At 44.6% G+C, this 18,068-nt stretch overlaps 1 protein-coding gene across 1 annotated transcript in view; it reads left to right on the forward strand.

The window, feature by feature from the left end:
* Positions 1 to 249: 249 nt before the first annotated feature.
* NAV1 (neuron navigator 1) overlaps positions 250 to 18,068 on the forward strand; it is a 226,190-nt gene continuing 208,371 nt past the window's right edge. Inside the window, exons 1-2 of the mRNA XM_036753792.1 lie at positions 250 to 798; positions 9,720 to 9,823. The gene's annotated coding sequence lies outside the window, so the exon portion shown is untranslated. The remainder of the gene's footprint in view (positions 799 to 9,719; positions 9,824 to 18,068) is intronic.

Genomic DNA, 18,068 nt, shown 5'->3' on the forward strand with positions numbered 1-18,068 from the left:
TTCTACAGAACCGTAACCTTCAGCCCCAACTTTGTTGAACATGAATGGAACGGCCAACCTGAATTCGGCGAGCCGCCCCCACTATGCCTCCTCTATCCCTGTGCCCCGTGCCACTTCCCAGACCAAGATCCATGCCCTGGCAGCATCACCTCAGTTGCGCCCACGCCAACACAGCCTAGTGCCCAGTCCCCAGAGGGCAGCCTCACCTAGACTAGGGAAGGCAGTAGGCAGCCCCAGCAGTTCCTCACCCAAAACTCCCAGAGGAAGAGGCTCTGCCAAGCCTTCAGGGGGACTCAAGGAGTCCTCCTTCCCAGGACATGAGAGGCCAGAGGCAGCCGAGGGCTATGAAGGACACTTAAGCCAGAGTTTGAGTTCTCCATGGAGCAGTCCCAGGATAACTCCCAAAGCACTTTCCAGTTCCAGGCCTGGACCTAAGAGGACTGAGGAGGCCCAAGTCATTGGGGGCAAGAAGAAGAGGACACCGGAAGGAATCAGGGCTTCCCAAGCCCAGAGCAGGAGTCCATCTCGGATCAGCCCACACAGAGACACTCTGACACCAGGGACTTCTGAGAGCAGGAAGGGGAAAGACCAAGAAGTGAACTTTAAAAGTTCTGGCATCTCCGGACCCCTTGGGCCTGAGGATGAATTTCAGAATGAGACACCTTCCGGGACTTCCTCCTCAGTCATCAGTCCAGTGCATAACAAAGGCTCCTCCGCTAGCCTGGGGACCATCAGCTTCTCCTCGGTCTCCCAACAGACTCATCCTGTCACTGCCACAGTGGCTCCCTTCCAGTACAGGTAAGTGAAGAGAGAAGAAAGGGAAGAGGTTGGCGAGGGGGGCCAAGCCAGATGATAAAGAAGTTCTGAGTTATATTGATGCAGGGCCAGTGTCATGTAGATTAGAGACCAAGAGTTTCAAGGATGCAGAAAGAATGAAGCTGGGAATGTAGGACACATAAGGGTGTGGGGTTTGACAAGCTGGGAAGTCACTGCCCTGATTGACTATTGGAATTCCCCAACTAGAGATCCCAAGGAGGACATATGGAGATGCCTAAAATACTTTCTTCCTGTAATCGGGGTGAGTTCAGGCCAGGGAGCTGATGAAACAGAGTGAAAGTGTGCTGAGCAAGGGTAGGGAGTAAGTTCTGTCTAAACCATCTGATTCATGTGATCACCCCCAACCTCCTCTTTAGGCACCAGGCCTGCCATTCAGACGGGCTGCCACCCCATGAAGGCTGAGTGGTGACTGAAGAAGGAAAATGGCTAGGCTTCCATGCTTCCCCTAGACAGGTTGTAGAACACAAAGTATTACCCCACAATCCAACCAATTGTGCCTTTTGTAAAGAATATAACAGCATAAATATTAACTAGTCTTTCATTCTTACCATATTAGTATGAGCGTGGGTTACACTTTTCTCTCCAACCTGGCTTGTATAAAACCTCAGCGTAGACTCTGATCAGTATGATTTTTCAAGGTCATGCCTGTACATAGATATGTGTATATACCTTTTATGTGTGTATATGTAGGTATGTATAGATACATTGTGTACATGTATGTGTGTCTGCACACATACAGTGTCCCAAAAGTCTTGGTGCACTATATTTATTTAAAGATTTCAAAGAAATGTCGTGTTAGGAATGTGACCTGTGTTTAAGAGGGCCCCATTCAGACCGAGATGGTAATTATTATAGAAGTGATAGACAATTTAGAGCAATATTTAAAGAGATATAAAGGGGTAGCTAGGTGGTGCAGTGGTGGAGCAGTGGCCCTGGAGTCAGGAGGACCTGAGTTCAAATGTGGCCTCAGACATTTGACACACTTACTGGCTGTGTGACCTTGGGCAAGTCACTTAATCCCAATTGCCCATCCTTCCCCCTTGCAAAAAAAAAAAAAAGAAATATAAAGAACTAGCTACAATGTAAGTCTCTCAAGTTCAGTGGTTATCAATCACTGCTTAATCTGGTCAATCAGTCAGCATCCATTTATGAAGTGCTTACTATGTGCCAAGTACTGTGCTAAGCTGGAGATGTGAAGAAAGACAAAAATGCTGTTCTATACCCTCAAGGATCTAATGTTAGTTACTATAAATAAATGAATAAATAAATATACGCACATATAGAGAGAGATACATACATACATACGTATATGTATGTATGTGTACATATATACAGAAGAGATCGAAGGTAATTTTGGAGGGGAAGTCTGAAAGGGGATTTGAGCTGAGTCTTAAAAGAAGCCGGGTTAACCAATAGATAAGAGTTGAGGAGAGGGAGTATTCTAGACACAGAGGCATGGTAATACAAAAACATGGAGTCAGATGATGGAGAGTGTGTGTGTGTGTGTGTGTGTGTGTGTGTGTGTGTGTGTGTGTGTAGAAACAAGTAGGCCAAGGTAGCTGGCCTGTAGAGTTCATGGAGGATAGGAGAGCATATAATAGAGTATAAAATGATTAAAGAGGTTGGGGACCAAGTTAGGAGGACTTTAATACCATCCTGGAGCCACTGAAGTTTACTGGTTTTGGGAGAGGATGACACGGGCAGACCTTTACTTCAGGGAAAACCATTTTGACAAGGAGGGAGAAGATGGGTTGGAATGAAGAGAGGCTTGAGACAGGGAGACCAGTTAGAAGGCCATTGCAATGGCTCAAGTGAGAGGTGATGAGGGCCTATCCCTAGGATGGTGGCTGCTGTATGGATGGAGAGAAGGGGATGTGTATGAAAGATGTTGTGAAGGTAGAAACAAGAATTTACCTAGTGCTAAACACAGTGCCTGGTCCATTGTGAACACTTAACAAGTGTTTACTTAAAGGCTGAGGTTGGATATATGGGGTAAGTGTGAGTAGGAAATCAAAGAGGACACAAGGGTATGAGTAGGATTTCTGGCCTAATGAGAGACTTTAGGCAAATTGCTTAACCTTTCCAAGCCTGTTTCCTCATCTATAAAATGAGGGTGTTGGACTAGAACAGTGGCATCAAACTCAAATAGAAACAAGGGCCACTAAACCATACATAAGGATCCCTAAAGGCCACATATATTTTTAAATCTTTATTTATTTAATTTTAGTTTTCACCATTCACTTCCATAAGATTTTAACTTTCAAATTTTCTCCCCATGACTGCCCTTCCCCCACCCCAAGACAGCATGAAATCTGATATAGACTCTCTCTATATATATATTCACATTAAATATATTTTCACAGTCATGTTGTAAAGAAGAATTAGAGCCAATGGGAGAAACCATGAGAAAGAAGAAACACAAAAAAGAGAGAAAGCAAATAGTCTGCTTCGATCTGCATTTAGACCCCATAGTTCTTTTTCTGGGTATGGATAGCGTTTTCCATGATGAATCATTTGGAGTTGTCTTAGATCTTTGCATTGCTACGAAGAGATAAGTCTATCAAAGTTAGTCATCAAACAATGTTGCCGCTACTGTGTAAAATGTTCTTCTGGTCCTGCTCATTTCACTCAGCATCAGTTCATATAAGTCTTTCCAGGTTTTTTTGAAGTTCACCTGCTCATCATTTCTTATGGAACAATAGTATTCTGTTACATTCGTATACCACAACTTGTTCAGGCATTCCCCAAGTGATGGGCATCCTTGTATTTTCCAATTCTTGGCCACCACAAAAAGAGCTGCTATAAATATTTTGGTACATGTGGGTCTTTTTCCTGTTTTTGTGATCTCTTTGGGATACAGACTTAGAAGTGGAATTGCTGGGTCAAAGGGCAAGCATAATTTTGTAGCCCTTTGTGTATAGTTCCAAATTGCTCTCCAGAATAGTTGTATCAGTTCACAACTCCACTAACAACGCATCAGTATTCCAATTTTTCCACATCTTCTCCAACATTTATCATTTTCCTGTTTTGTCATGTTAGCAATCTGATAGGTGTGATGTGGTACCTCAGAGTTGTTTTGATTTGCATTTCTGTGGTCAATCTGAAGGCCACGTATTGACTAAGAAAACCACAAATTAACAATACCTGTGTTCTGTTGTATTTTTGTTTATAATATTAAATATTCCTCAGTTAACTTTTAATCTGTTTTGGCCTGCCCTTGTGAGTCTTGTGGCCTCCTGGCTGCATGTTTGACACACCTGGACTAGGTAATAAGGTCCCTTCCAGCTAAAACTCTGATCCTATGGCCTTAAAATTTTTAAGTGTATGTACAGAGCATCAATTCTCTATCATGGACCTTTGCAATTTGGGAAAAAGTTTCTCTGACATATCTAACCCTAATCTTCAGCCGAAAGTCTTATTTCAGATTATTCCACACTAGTTTCCTGTCTTTCAGTCCTCCTGCATTTTTAGAACCTGGTTTATACTGAAACATCTTCCAGGGTCTAGATCCTTTCCTCTTTTGCATTTTAAAGCACTTAGAGCAGAACACTGATTCATTCATGCATTCATTTACCCATTCGACAAATATTCATTGAGTGCCTTCTGTACAAACAAGACTTTTTTAGACTATGGCAGGGTGTGTCGGGGCCTATGACTGAGTAGGGTCCATGGTACTGGTTGAATCTTCTCCAGTTTGGGAGGATTTGCAGCCAAGAAGTTCCCATGAGGGTGCAGGTCAGAAGTATGGGTCGAGCTATCCAGTGTGGCATAGAGCCCATAGATGCTTTGGAAGATAATGAGGGTAGAGAGGGAAGCCATGGGAATTCAGGGGAAGCTAGAGGGTGGGGTTGTCCGCACTTAAAAAAAATCTCTCTCTCTCTCTCTCTCTCTCTCTCTCTCTCTCTCTCTCTCTCTGTCACACACACACACACACACACACACACACACACACACACACACACACACACATTCCTTAGACCAATATGTTTAGGAAAAGAGAACTTTCTACCTCAATGCCCTCCAGCTTCCTGGTGCCACATAGTTAATTCCTAAATGTCAGAGCTCCCTTTCCACCACTTCCCCTTGTCCTTCATGCTCCTCCCAACCTTCCTTTGGATACTACTAAGTGCCCCAGCCCATTCACAGGCTCATAGACTTACAGATTTAGAATTGAACCTCAGAGGTCATTGTCCAGTTCCTTCCCCCACAGTCGCACGGCTAGGAAGTATCTGAGGCAAGAAGATTCGATGTTACCTTCCCGACCCCAAGTCTGACACTCTTTCCATGACACCAGGGCTACCCTGGCTCCCAGTCTTGGCTTTTGTTTTAAATGTTGCTGCTTTCAAGTGGACTTTTCATTCCCAGCCATGGCCACTGCTTGCTACAATTCCTTTCCCTGTGATCTTCACCAGAACGTCCCATCTGAGATCTCTGCCCACTCCCCAGTAGGCATTCATCCAACGTGCAGAGGCTTAGTTCACTCTATGGAAACTGCCATGTCAATGGTCCTGGCGTCAGCCCCCTGCAGTCACAGAGGAGGGCAGAAGAAGTCAGGATCATTACATTCCAAGAGCAAGAAGCAGAAAAAGAAGTCTTAGAACTAAAAGGCCAAGTCTAAAGTGGAAGCAAGGGGCAGCTAGGTGGTGCAGGGGATAAAGCGCTTGGCCTGGAGTCAGGAAGATCTGAGTTCAAATCTGACCTCCGACATTTACTAGCTGTGTGACCCTGGGTGGGTCATTTAACCTTGTTTGCCTTAGCTTTTGCCTCATATGCAAAATGAGCTGGAGGAGGGAATGGCAAACCACTCCAGTATCTCTGCCAAGAAGAGTCAGACGTGACTGAAAAAAAAAAATGAACAAAAAAATTGGAAGCAGAGTCTGAACTAGGAGCTATGACAAGGTGCAGCTGTGAGGTTCAGTACCAGGCAGATAGCAGGTGTTTGAGCTAGAAAAAGATCACTCCAATTTTCTGCACTCATTCTTATCTGTAACTGCAGGCTCATGTGTGGCCAGCCCCACCCTTGAATTTCTTCTGCTAGAAAGGCAGCGGCTAGTTGGTGTACTGAATAGATTACTAGACTTGGACTCCAGATGTCCCAGACTTGTTTCCTGCCTGGGATATGTCACAGCTGGGCAAGTCACTTAACCTCTCTCGGCCTCAATTTCCTCGTCTGCAAAATGGAAATAATAGCCTCATCGGGTTGTTGTCAGGATCGAATGAGCTAGCCTGTGTAAAGCACTTCGTCAACCTTAAGCCTTAAGAAAGCTAGCTATTATTCTGAAGCCTCTTCAACTGGAGAGCTGCAACTTCTCCCCTTCTCATTGGTCTCCATGGTGACAGCTGCGTCTGTGTGTCAATTGCATGCATATAATGTTGAGATATTTTTCCCTTTCATTTCAAGCCCTGGTGTTGGAGATTGCTAGGGTTGGAGTCCAGACCAGAGCCAGGACTGAGGACTGGGGTTAGGGCTCTGCTGTGGACTTCTCAGGCTCAAGAGATTGCTGGCAGATGGGGAAGAATGTTGCCTTAGTTTTGAGACCTGGAACTGCTGACACAGGCAGACCTGGCATGGGCCCCAGGATGGTCTGCCTTCCCCAGGCCCATTCCCAAAGAGGTGCCATCTGCTCCCTGGAAGCACCAGACATCCCACTCTCATGGAAACCTGGCCCCTTGATCACATTCCGATCACCAATTTAGCCATCAGCGAAGTGCTTGCTGAAGGATGAAGGAGAGGTTATCTCATCCCTCCCCCTGCCCATGATCAGGCTAGGATCATACCTCATCCCAGGTAATCAGGTATGATCCTGAGCTATGAAGCTTCTGGGAAAAGAGAGACTCTGGATTCTATCATTCCCGCCCCCCACCCAGCCTTCTTTCCCAGTGTGCCTGCTCAGTCCCTCTGGCAAAAATCAGAGCTCATTTTCTCTCTGAATCAATTCTCTGAACTGATGGTACCACCTCATTCCCCTTGTGGTTTCATTTCATGTGGGGGTGGGGAGGGTATCATAGAATCCTAGATTTAGAGCTGGAAGTCACTTTAGTGGTCACCTAATCTAAGCCCCTCATTTGACCGATGAGGAACCAAGGGTGTAGACGAGGCCTCTTCACTAGCTCAGTCACACAGGCAGTTGGTAGCAGAACGAGGCTTTTAACCCAAATTTTGTTCAAATCAAATACTCTTTCCCCTGCACCACCCAGTCCCTGCCGTCACCTAGCTTTCATCTATACCTCATCCCCAGCCCCTCTCTGCCCATCCTGGACCCACAACAGCTTCTCTATTGTTACCCTGGGTATTTTTTAATTTTTCCAAGCACCCACTTCCTCCTATGATTCTTCTCTGATACCTCCTGGACCACAACTATAGCCATGTGTGCATAAGTACATTGTACATTGTATGCCGTTTTCTTTTTGTTTGGACATTTGTGTGGAATTTTGCTTAATAGAGTATGAAGTTGTGTGTGTGTGTGTGTGTGTGTGCGCGCGCGCGCGCGCGCGTTCTCATTGCCTTCTTTCTGAATTGTTCTCCTACAGCTTTTCTGGGGCCCTGCTGGTAGCTAAATGCTTCCCACCTGGAATGAGCAAATAGAACCTAGACCTTATCAGGAGACATTATAGCTTGACGCTTTAGACTTCAGGAAATAGGGGTATCCATCCTACCCATTTCATCTGCCATGGTTTCCTGGATGAGAGAGGCATGAAGGAGGGGGGCAGAGGGGAGTAACAGACCGGGGAGCAGCAGACAAATCCCGTCTGCTGCTCCCCTCATCTCCCAGTACTCTCTTACTTTGACTCTACTCTATCTGGCCAAATCCACTCAGTCTTTTAACCCTCTCCTACAGCCAAAAATTTACAACAGTCATTTCCCTTCAAAATCCCACTCACAACTCCTCTCTTGTAAGTAGCCCTCCATGTTTAATTCCACCCAGCTCCAATCACAACCCTTCCCTGTGCACATTGTTTGAAAATCTATATTTTCTTTTTGTTTTCCCTTTTATATGGTTTAGATGGATAGATATAGATACGTGGTATATAGAAATATGGACATATCATATATCAATGTTATATCTTTTTATGTGTGTGTTCAAGCAAGCAAATGCACAAGTACCCTATCTCTCCCCTGACCTAATTCCCTCAGACTAGGAACTTCCAAGGACAGGAAGCAATCAGTCATCAAGCACTTATTAATCACGTGTTGCATGCCAGGCACTGTGCTGGTTGCTAAGGATACAAAACAATAACTGTCCTTGAACTGTGGCTCCTTCAGACTGGAAGCTCCCTGCGGGCAGGTATTGAGTCTTTTCTGAGAATACTCCATTCTCCCAGCCCTCCCTCACACCTGGCACCCTGATTCAGACCCTGCATCCCTATTCAGTGGCACTTGAATGACTGAAGGTAATGTAAGGCAACAGATGCATTGGTGAAGTCATGAAGAAAACATGAAGGCTAGAAACAGAAAAAAGAAAAAGAGAGAGAGAAAGAGCCAGAAACCTACTAAAGCGATTGTTCTGAAGCTCACTTCCCCTTCCCTTCTCCAGAAAAAGCCAGCCAGCCCCTTTGGACCACCCCACCCCCACTCATTTGCCCAGCTGCCAAAGGGTCCATTTAGCTGGAGACAGTGGGCGGGCAAGTGGGCAGCTCTGAGTACCCAGGGTAATTACCTATATAAAAAAACCCCACTTCCCCTTTGTTCCTAGGGCCTGCTTGCCCAGTTGGTATTGTGTTTCAGGACCACAACCTTGCCTCCAGCTGCCACAGCTGACCCAGCCCAGATGTGGCTTCTCCATGAGCCCTCCAGCCCCAAGGCTGAGCCTAATCCTGCTTAGTCCCTAGTATCCTGGTCACATTGGCCTCTACAGCCCCACCCAAGAGTTACTGATCTCACTCAAAGAAGGGGTTTTCATATGTTCATGGGGGCAGAGATGATTGTATACTGGGTGGTTTGACAAAGACATCCTGATTCCCAGACTTACTAGCTGTGTGACCATAGTCGAGTAATTTGGCTTCCTGACTTCTACAGAGGACAAGAAGGAAAACCAAAGTTCAGTTAAGGGGTTGGGGGAGATAAACCACCCCCTCTACTCAGCAGACCATGCACATTTCTGAGAAAGGAAATGTAATAAATACACTGAGCTCGAAGGGCAGGCAGAGCCATAACTAGCAATTTGTGTGCCTGGGGCAAGGTAGTGCCAGTCCTGGCAAGATCTGCGAGATGTCCCCCTGAGATGTGACCAGGGGGGAGAGGGGAAGGTTGTCGGAAAAGAAATTCTAGGAGCTTTCTATTTTAAGTAATTGTTCTTGCTTATGGAGAGCAGTAGTCTGAGTCTGTGAAACCTGGGTTCAAGTCCCATCTCTGCCATGCTGGCTGTATGACCTCGCAGTAAGTCACTCTCAGTGATCCTGAGCCAACACTGTAAGGCTATAAATTGCTGAGCAGATGCCAATCTGCCTAAGTATAGGGAGTCTCCTATAAGAATGGTATCACAGGTCTGGGCCCCAAAAAAATTCTTGCTAACTAGGTGCTAAACTCAGTTATTGTTACTTTGCTGAAGAATTACAGGTACTGAAGAATCCTCTAAATGTTTGTCTGTGGCCTAGTTACATCTCTGAGGCAGGTGACCTGGTGGGTGGGCCCCTATGCCGGTGGAGCAGTATACTTTCCCCTAACTGGGCCTGTCTGGAAGGTTATGTGGTCCCCTTGGGACATGTCTAAATGTACATTTAGAGAAGCATGTACGTGACAAGAAATGGCAAAGATGGCCAGGCCAGAAGGCAAGGCCCGTCAGTCTTCTTGGAAGGAAAGGGTTTGCCTTTGAGGCCAGATCTGTTCATAAATGGACTTCAAAGAACTTTCCACAAATGACCATCCCCTTTTCATCCTTTAGGCTACAAGGAGATCAAGACACTGACCCCCTACCCCAAGATGGTTGTGCCTTTGAAGACTACCCCAGTCCCTCTGACGGATCCGAAGACAACTTCCCTAGCTTGGGTAGGTTCACATCAGGGAAAAGACTTTTTTCCTGGAAAAAGGGAGGTACTAAGAAACAGAAAACTTCAGGTTTCCTGAGTGGGTGGAGAATCACTCAAAAGAAAGCCCTGCTTTCAAAGAGTGAGATTTCAATTAGTGATTTGAGTTTGGGGGCTCAAGACTTTTTAACTGGGGTTCTTAGCCTGAGGCAGATTTCAGAGTGCCCATGAATTAGGATGAGGAAAAAATGTGCTTTATTTCAATATAATTGGTTTCCTTTGCAATCTTATACATTTTGTTTTATACATTTAAAAACATCTTTCTGAGAAAGGGTCTTTAGGCTTCACCAGACTGACAAAGGGGTCCAGCACACACACAAAAAGTTAGGAAACCCTCCTTTATAAACGCTGACTTGTAAACCAAGACCAGTGTTTTACCAGGAGGAGCCTTCCATATAAACCAATATGGTAAACATTTATTAATAATAATAGCTAACATTTATGTAGCGCTTACTGTGTGCCAGGCACCGTGCTAAGCGCTTTACAATTATTATTTCATTTGAACCTCACAACAACCCCAGGAGGTAGGTGCTCCCAATTTTACAGTTGGGGAAACTGAGGTAAAAAAAGTTAAGCACTTACCCTGGGTTTTGCAGCTAATATCTGAGTCCAGATTTAAACTCCGGTCTTTCTGACTCCAGGCCCAGCCTTCTATCCACTGGACCATGTAGCTGCCTTATTATCAGGTGATCAAGGACTATGTCTCCCTCATCAGACTGAGAGCACACAGAGTAGAAATGAGTCATCTCTGGGAATAACCCCTCCCTCATGTGCCACCAATTGTCCAAATCTCACATCTTGTGATCCTGGGATCCAGCTAGAAGCCCAAAGCACAGTCATCTATGCCCTGTCACTAGACCTTAGAACAAAGAATGTGGATAATAACCTAGCACTGATGTTGAAATGCAATCATATATGCATACTACTCCTGTACTACTAGCCTGGCATGAATGGGGACTTGTTCCAAGAAAGTGGACAACTTGCTTTGTGCAAACTTCCAGGTTACAGGGTGTCAGGGTGGGAAGGACTGAGCCTGCAACCCAACCCACTGCGCTGCCTGGAGACAGAAAACAAACCCTGATCCTGTGTCACCCCGACATCATATTCCTATTATCCCAAGACTAATTTCCTTACCTTCTCCACCCTAGCTTTTATTGGGATTGACCTTTCTTTTTTCTGACCCTATCTTGGCCTCTCTGCCAAAACTTTTGAGCCCTCTGGGTCCTTCCAAGCATTCTGGTGGGTGGGTGTATACCCTGACAGGATAATGCTTCAGGTATAAGAGCAGCACTCGCTTTGCATGAAAAACAGCCTAAAAAAATAGATGTTAAAAAAAAGCAATCCTTCTCCTCCCACAGTACGACGCACATGCTGGAGAATGAGGGCACCAATCTGGGGGGTGGGAGAGAGAGGGGGAGACAGACAGAAACCAAATTTGACTTCACACTAAAAAGCCATCAGAAATTAGAGTGGTGTAACCAGGAAAGTATGCAAGACTCTATTTTTACATTTGCATAATAGCTTCCTTATGTGTCTGCCACATTGTTTGAAGCTCGATCATCTCCATCGAATCAACGAGAGTTAATGATCATTATTTGGGGAGCTGATGAAAAGTCATTTACTCTTAGAGTCCACTGGAAAAAAAAAAGCTTCAGTCATGTTCTCCCTGGCCGTGTCTTCCTTTCAGGGAATGGCTAAAATCCCTTGACCAGTCAGGAGGCAAGAGAGTCAGTGAGCTTGCTGACCAGTTGCAGGTTGAGTTATTCTATTTGCTCAGGACATCAGAAAACTGCCCAGAGATTGGGCTTCAGGAGAAGGAAAGCTAGAATTCTTAGATTTTATGCCCTTTTGCCCTTTTTTATTATTATTTTATGCCTTTTAAGCACTTGAGCATCCCTTTTTTGTTCTGGGCCAGTTGTCAAGGAGATCTTTATTCATTTGCCCTGACTCCCCCAACTTGGGGTACTCTAGGGGGTTTCTTGGGCATTTGCCCAGTGATTTATGGCAGAGCCCACCCTTTCCCTGGGCTTGCAGATATGCAACCTAGATTGCTGGTGATGAGCCTTATTATAAGTACACCACACTCCAGTGATGTCACCTGGGATGCCCCCCCAATCCTAGGAACCCCTACCTCTAGAAGCTACTCGCCCTTCTTCTTCCCTCCCCCCACCAGGTGGCATGACATCCTGGAATGGTGCCCAATGCTAAGACATAAGTTTGAGGTTGGCATTTTGAAGAGCTGCCATGTCAAAGAAAGATTTTTCTTAAGGTCCTTAATAATAATAAATGAAAACAGCAATATTAGTTCCATTTACATCCTACCTTAAGGTTTACAAAGCTTGATTCTCACAGCTCTGGGAGATAGGTGATATCATTAACCCCGCTTCACAGATGAGGAGGACAGCTAGCTGGCAAAGTAGATCGAGTGCCAGACCTGGAGTGAAGAAGACCTGAGTTCAAATCCAGCCTCAGACACTTACTAGCTGGGTGACCCTGGGCAAGTCATTAACCCTGTTGGCCTCAGTTTCTTCATCTGTGAAATCAGCTGGAGAAGGAAATGGCAAACCGCTCCAGTATCTTTGTCAAGAAGATGCCAAATGGGGTCATGAAGAGTCAGACACGAGTTAGACAGAGGTTTAAATTACTTGCCCAAGGTCCCACAACTAGTGTCTACAGCTAGATTTGAACTCCAATACTTTATCTACTGTACCACCTACCTGCCTCATAGACTTCATAGGATCATTGATTTAAAGCCGAAAGGGACACCAAGGGTCAGACCTGGAAAGGTGATGTTACTTTCCAAGGTAATAGTGGTAGAAGTAGCATAGCCAGGATTTGAACCTGCAGATCCTGACTCCAAATTCAGTATTCTTTCCACTGCAGCATAATACCAAGAAAGTCAGAGTGAATTGAAGGCATTATAGGGAAACCAATTTCAAATTAAAAGAAGAATAAACTTCTTGGGTTTTTTTTAAGGCAGTCAGAATTAAGTGGCTTGCCCAGGGTCATGCAGCTAGTGTCTGAGGCCAGATTTGAACTCAGGTTCTCCAGACTCCAGGGCTGGTGCTCTATCTACTCTGTCACCTCATTTCCCCAAAGAATAAGCTTCTTAACCAATAGGACTGGACCATTGAAATGGACTGCCTTTTGAAGTAGGAAATTTCCCATCGCCAGAAGTATTCAAGCAAGAGGTAGAATGATCCTTGGGAGGGATATTGAAGAGAGCAATTCGTCTATTAGGAAGGCAAATGATGGGTCCTTCCAACTCTAAGATTACAAAACTCCAGGTAACACAAGAGATACTGGGGTCATTTTCTTCTCTTTATGGAAAGGGAAAGAGAAGATTTCAGAAGGTATCATTCCTGCTGTATGTCTTGTAGGGCCTAGCATTGTGCTAAACACATAATAGGTGCTCACTACATACTGTTGCTCCCTTTTCAATCAGCCCACGAAATAGGGCATCATTTGCTTTCTGAAGCTTTCAAGCCAACCTACACATTAAATGCAAGGAATCCCTCCCCCAACAAAGCATTCATGTAACCCTCTAACTCAAACATCTGGAAGCCTCATTCCTTGTCTTACCTGCTAGGAAAAGGAGAAGAATCTCTCTCTGACCCCTTTCTATAGGCTTGCCACCAACCTTGCTGCCTATGTTAGCTCCTGGCCATTGCAATCAGATTCCCCCTGAGAAGGGTACCATGTACCTAGAAGAATCAGTCTTAAACTGTAAAACAGCGATGCCAACTATTACGAAATGAGTTAATATATGTAAATAATTTGTAACTGTAAAACAGCATAAATATGAACTACTAGCAGTAACAGGTAGTAAGGGAAAGGCAATAGGCATTTGTGTGGGACCTACTATGTGCCAGGCCCTGGGCTAAGTGCTTTGTAAATATTACCTCATTTGATCCTCAGGACCACCCTGAGATGTAGCGGCTATCAGCATCACCGTTTTATAATTGAGGAAAGTAATGTAAACAGAGATGAAGTTCATTCCCCAGTATTGGAGGCCAGATTTGAACTCAACTCAACTCAACTCTTCAACTTTCATGGCACCACCAGCTGCCTCAAAACTACGTAGAAGATTTGGGTTTGAATCTCAGCTTTGTAATTTCTCAGCTATGTGACTGTGGACAAGGTATTCAACCTCACTAGGACTCGGTTTCCTCTTATCAAAAGGATTTACTGGATTAGATGTTCTCTAAGTTTTTTTTCCCAACTCTAAATACTGTGATCTTATGAAAAGTAAGCTATGGGGTCTTTATTCCTCTCCTCTGAGAGCAGGGACCTATCCTGGGAGTTTGGACAAGCTCTGCCTCAAGGTCCTGTCCAACTCCCAGGAGGCTCTGCTGCAAGAAAGAGCTAACAGGAGAGGGACTTCTGGGAGTTTGAATCTCTTGAGAAGTGTTATCAGAGGGAGCCAGAGTTGGTTAATGAGCTGTTATTTTTACTCTCTGCCCATTGGACAAGTATGGGTCCCCTTTCATGTCCCCAGTCACATTTTTGCCATCCATCTGGAAGGGTCTGCTCTGGGGCATCTCATTTAATACATGGATATCATGATGCTGCATTGTTAGTTAGGGCTCCTGAAGCTAGTTGCACCTACCAACCATCATCAGGAAAGCGGGTGTATCAGTCATCAGCCCCAAGATGTGGACACATTAAGAAACCCCTAACTTTTAGAGCTGGAAGGAATCTTACCAATCCCAGTCTAACTGCTTCATTTTTTCGTAAATGATGCAAGAGAGAGGTCAAGGTCAAGGTCACATGTGACCTTACCATGTGTCACAGACTGGACTAGGTCTTCTGACTTCCACCTGAATGTATTTTCCACTGTTTAGGAAACAGTGTAAAAACACAGTGAGCTGGGAGTTAATCTCCCAGTGTGGCCGTTGGCGTGTACCCATGAGGAGAAGGGCTAAGAAAGGTTTATAGATATTCTTTCATTACTTCTCCTTTGTGGCATGTTTGAAAACGAGAGCTTAGTGGACACATAATGAAAGGATCTTTTCTTGTCACAACATGTGTCACGGGTGAAGAAGCCGGAGTCAGCTCCAAGCTCTGGCCCTCACATGTGGCTTTCTACATATTTAGTCTGAGAGGTGCCGGTGCTGAGTCTTGGCCTCAGGCTGGGAGCTGTTTTGGGTCATTCCCATTATTCTTTATTGCCTGTTTACCATGCCAACCGTGTCATGCGCAGTCATTTCTTTGGTGCCCTAGGGATGGGCGCTTGGGAAAAGAGTCTCTTGTGAGGGAAAACCCAAGATGAGCCTGGACCCACAACCAGGGAGAGGAGAATATAAAGTTCAGAGTCCTGGGTCCCGGCCTTGATGGCCATGGCAGCTTCCCATGGATTCAGCAACTTCCTCATGACTCAAGGACTTTGTCTTTTACTCTCTTCTAAACATCTCTGATCTCCAAATGCCCAATAAAAGGGACTCTAGACTTTCTTGGCCCCTGAGGCCACTTGATTTCTTGGCTACTGCCATCAATCAGCCTGACATAGGGCCATGATGTCAGACTCAACTAGAAATGGGGGCAGGGCTACTATCAGTATGTAAGGATCCCTGCTGCCACAAAGCCACTCAGTTTTAAAATGTAATATTATCTGTGTTTTGTTGTATTTGTATTTATTTTGTTAAATATCTCCCAATTACATTTTAATCTGTTAGGGGCTGCGGGTAGGAAGGGGCTCGTAGTTGACTGTCTAGGGAGAGAACCTTACTATGTTGTGACCTTGGGAAAGCCTCTTCTTCCTTCTAGGCCTCAGTTTCCTTATCTGTAAAATGGTAGGAAATGGGGAACCATTGAAGGTTCCTAAGGAGAGAAGTTATATAATTAGATCTGTGCATAAGGATTACTTGATCTCAGGAGTTCTTTCCAGCTGTTACGTATCATAAACCTATGGCTCTCGGCTGGACGGCAAGACAGACAGTGAGGCCTGCAAAGTAAAATCTTCACTGAAATTTCCCATAGGTAAAGCATGTACCAGAATGACATTATCAGTGCTATCACTACCCTTATCATAATCATTAACTCATTTTATTCAACAAACATTTATTGAGCCCTTACAATGCAGAGGAAAGGCATCAAAAGTGATATAAAGATGAACAAAACATAACCCTACTCTGCAGTGGGCTTATAATCTAGTAGGAAAGAAAAGACAGATACACAAATAATTATGATATAAAATAGAGCACAAAGTACCATGTGAATTTGGAAGAGGAGACAATCACTTCTGGTTGAGGGGAATCATGGAAGGCTTCATGAAGGAAGGAATGTTTGAACTCAAACTCTATGATTTCAAAAGTCAGAAATAGAAATATGGGGAAGGCATACTGATTATAGATTATGGCATGGCCAACTACCAGAGAATGTGGTACTTATTCAGAGGACAGCAATGGTTCAGTTCACCTAGATCATCAAGTGTCTAAGTATACTGTACAAGGGAGGACCCAAAGTCTATATGCAATAAGGCTAGGAAGTTAGATAAGAGCCAGTTTGTGGAGGCCCCTGAGTGCCAGGCTGATGAATTTGCCCTTTATTTTGCAAGCAATGGGGACCTATCAAAGATTTTCTAAAAAAGGAGCAAGATAATCAGATATCTCCATAAAGAAGATTAATTTCGCCAAAAGTTTATAAGTGGAGTAAGTAGATGGGTTGAGGAGAATATTAATGATGGGAGCCCAAAGCAGAAAGATGATACCAAAGCAGGTTTTTTTTTAATCTTCATGGCTTTGAGTAGGGCACTGTACCTAGAGACCTACACTGGTATGGCCCCTGCCCTGCTGGACCTTCTAGTCTAAGACAAAAGGACTTTCATTGTCTCACCTGCAGGGAGGACATGCAGACAGCTAAACGATAAATATTGAACTTGCACCTGAACAGATAATATTAACTGTTCACCTAGGGTACATCTGTTAGGCTGTGAGTATGACTTGGGTTGCAGGGGAAAGGAACGTCAGGTACCTTTGGGTATCAACTTGGATAAATCAGATTTGAGTTTCCTCTCTTCTTGAGCAAAGTAGAGTCTTCATGAAAGAGATGGACTTTCAGGACCTTTTTGATTGTGTGACGAAAAGCAACTTGGTGAGAAGGCAAGGAAGGATGGTCCTGGTGTAAGGTGCAGGACGTTGATGTAGAGGAGGAATATCAGCATCTTTGCCTGAGAGGAGCAGAAGAGGCAGGTGGGTGTGTCAGAAGCAAGTGGGGACGTGAGCTCATTCAGGGCATTCTGCTGGAGGTCATTGAATCCTGTCTCTTCAATAAGCCTACTGTGTCCCTTTGTGGCATGTATATTTAGGGGTGGGAGGAAGGAAGAGAAAGTGTGATTCCTTGCCCCAGTAATGCTTTGATCAGAGACAGGAAGGGGCTTTGCCTTGCATAAATTTTCTTTCCTCTGTAATTTGATTTGGCTCCAAGTATGACAGAAACCAGAGAGTTCTGGCCAATAGGAAAACAGTAGAGCCTGGAAGAGAGAATTCCCCTGTGGATTCCAAGAACAGAGCTCCAGTCTGTTCTTGGGGGCCCCAGTCTCTCTAGGATATCTACTCCTGGGAGTTGTTCTTAATAGAAATCCTATGAGTTTGAAAGAGATTCCCCTATCTGGAAGTCAGTGAATCTCTCCCCAGTGGCAATTCCCCAATTCGGGCCGTTAGTGGAGTCCTTCATAAATAATTAGATAACCTGCTAGACTCCTACTGAGCCCTCAGGAAAAATGAACCCCAAGAAAAACACAAAATCTTAGAGTTGGAAATAACCTCAAAGACCATCTAATTGAATTCATACATAAAAAATGTTCCCCTCTTCATCACAGCCAACAAATGGTCATTAAGCCTTTGCCTGAAGACCTCTAATGAAGTAGAAACCACTGCTTCCCAAGGCAGACCATTTCCTTTTTAGATATCTCTGATCGTTAGGAAGTTTTTCTTTATATCAACCCAAAATTCACCTCTTTGTAAACTCCAACCCTTGTTCCCAACCCTGTCCTCTGAGGTCAGGAATGAAAAGAGAAACTCCTTCATATAACAGCCCTTCAAATACATAAAGATAGCTACCATGTACCCCTCCCTAAGTCTTCTCTTCTCCAGACTAAACATTCCTGGTCATCAAATGGTATGATCCCAAGAACCGTCATCACCTTGATCGAAGTCTAACTTCACTGTCTGCAATAATATCGATAATAGTTACCAATAATATCGATA

The sequence above is a fragment of the Trichosurus vulpecula genome, chromosome 4 (genome assembly GCF_011100635.1).
Source record: "Trichosurus vulpecula isolate mTriVul1 chromosome 4, mTriVul1.pri, whole genome shotgun sequence".
Lineage (NCBI taxonomy): Eukaryota > Metazoa > Chordata > Mammalia > Diprotodontia > Phalangeridae > Trichosurus > Trichosurus vulpecula.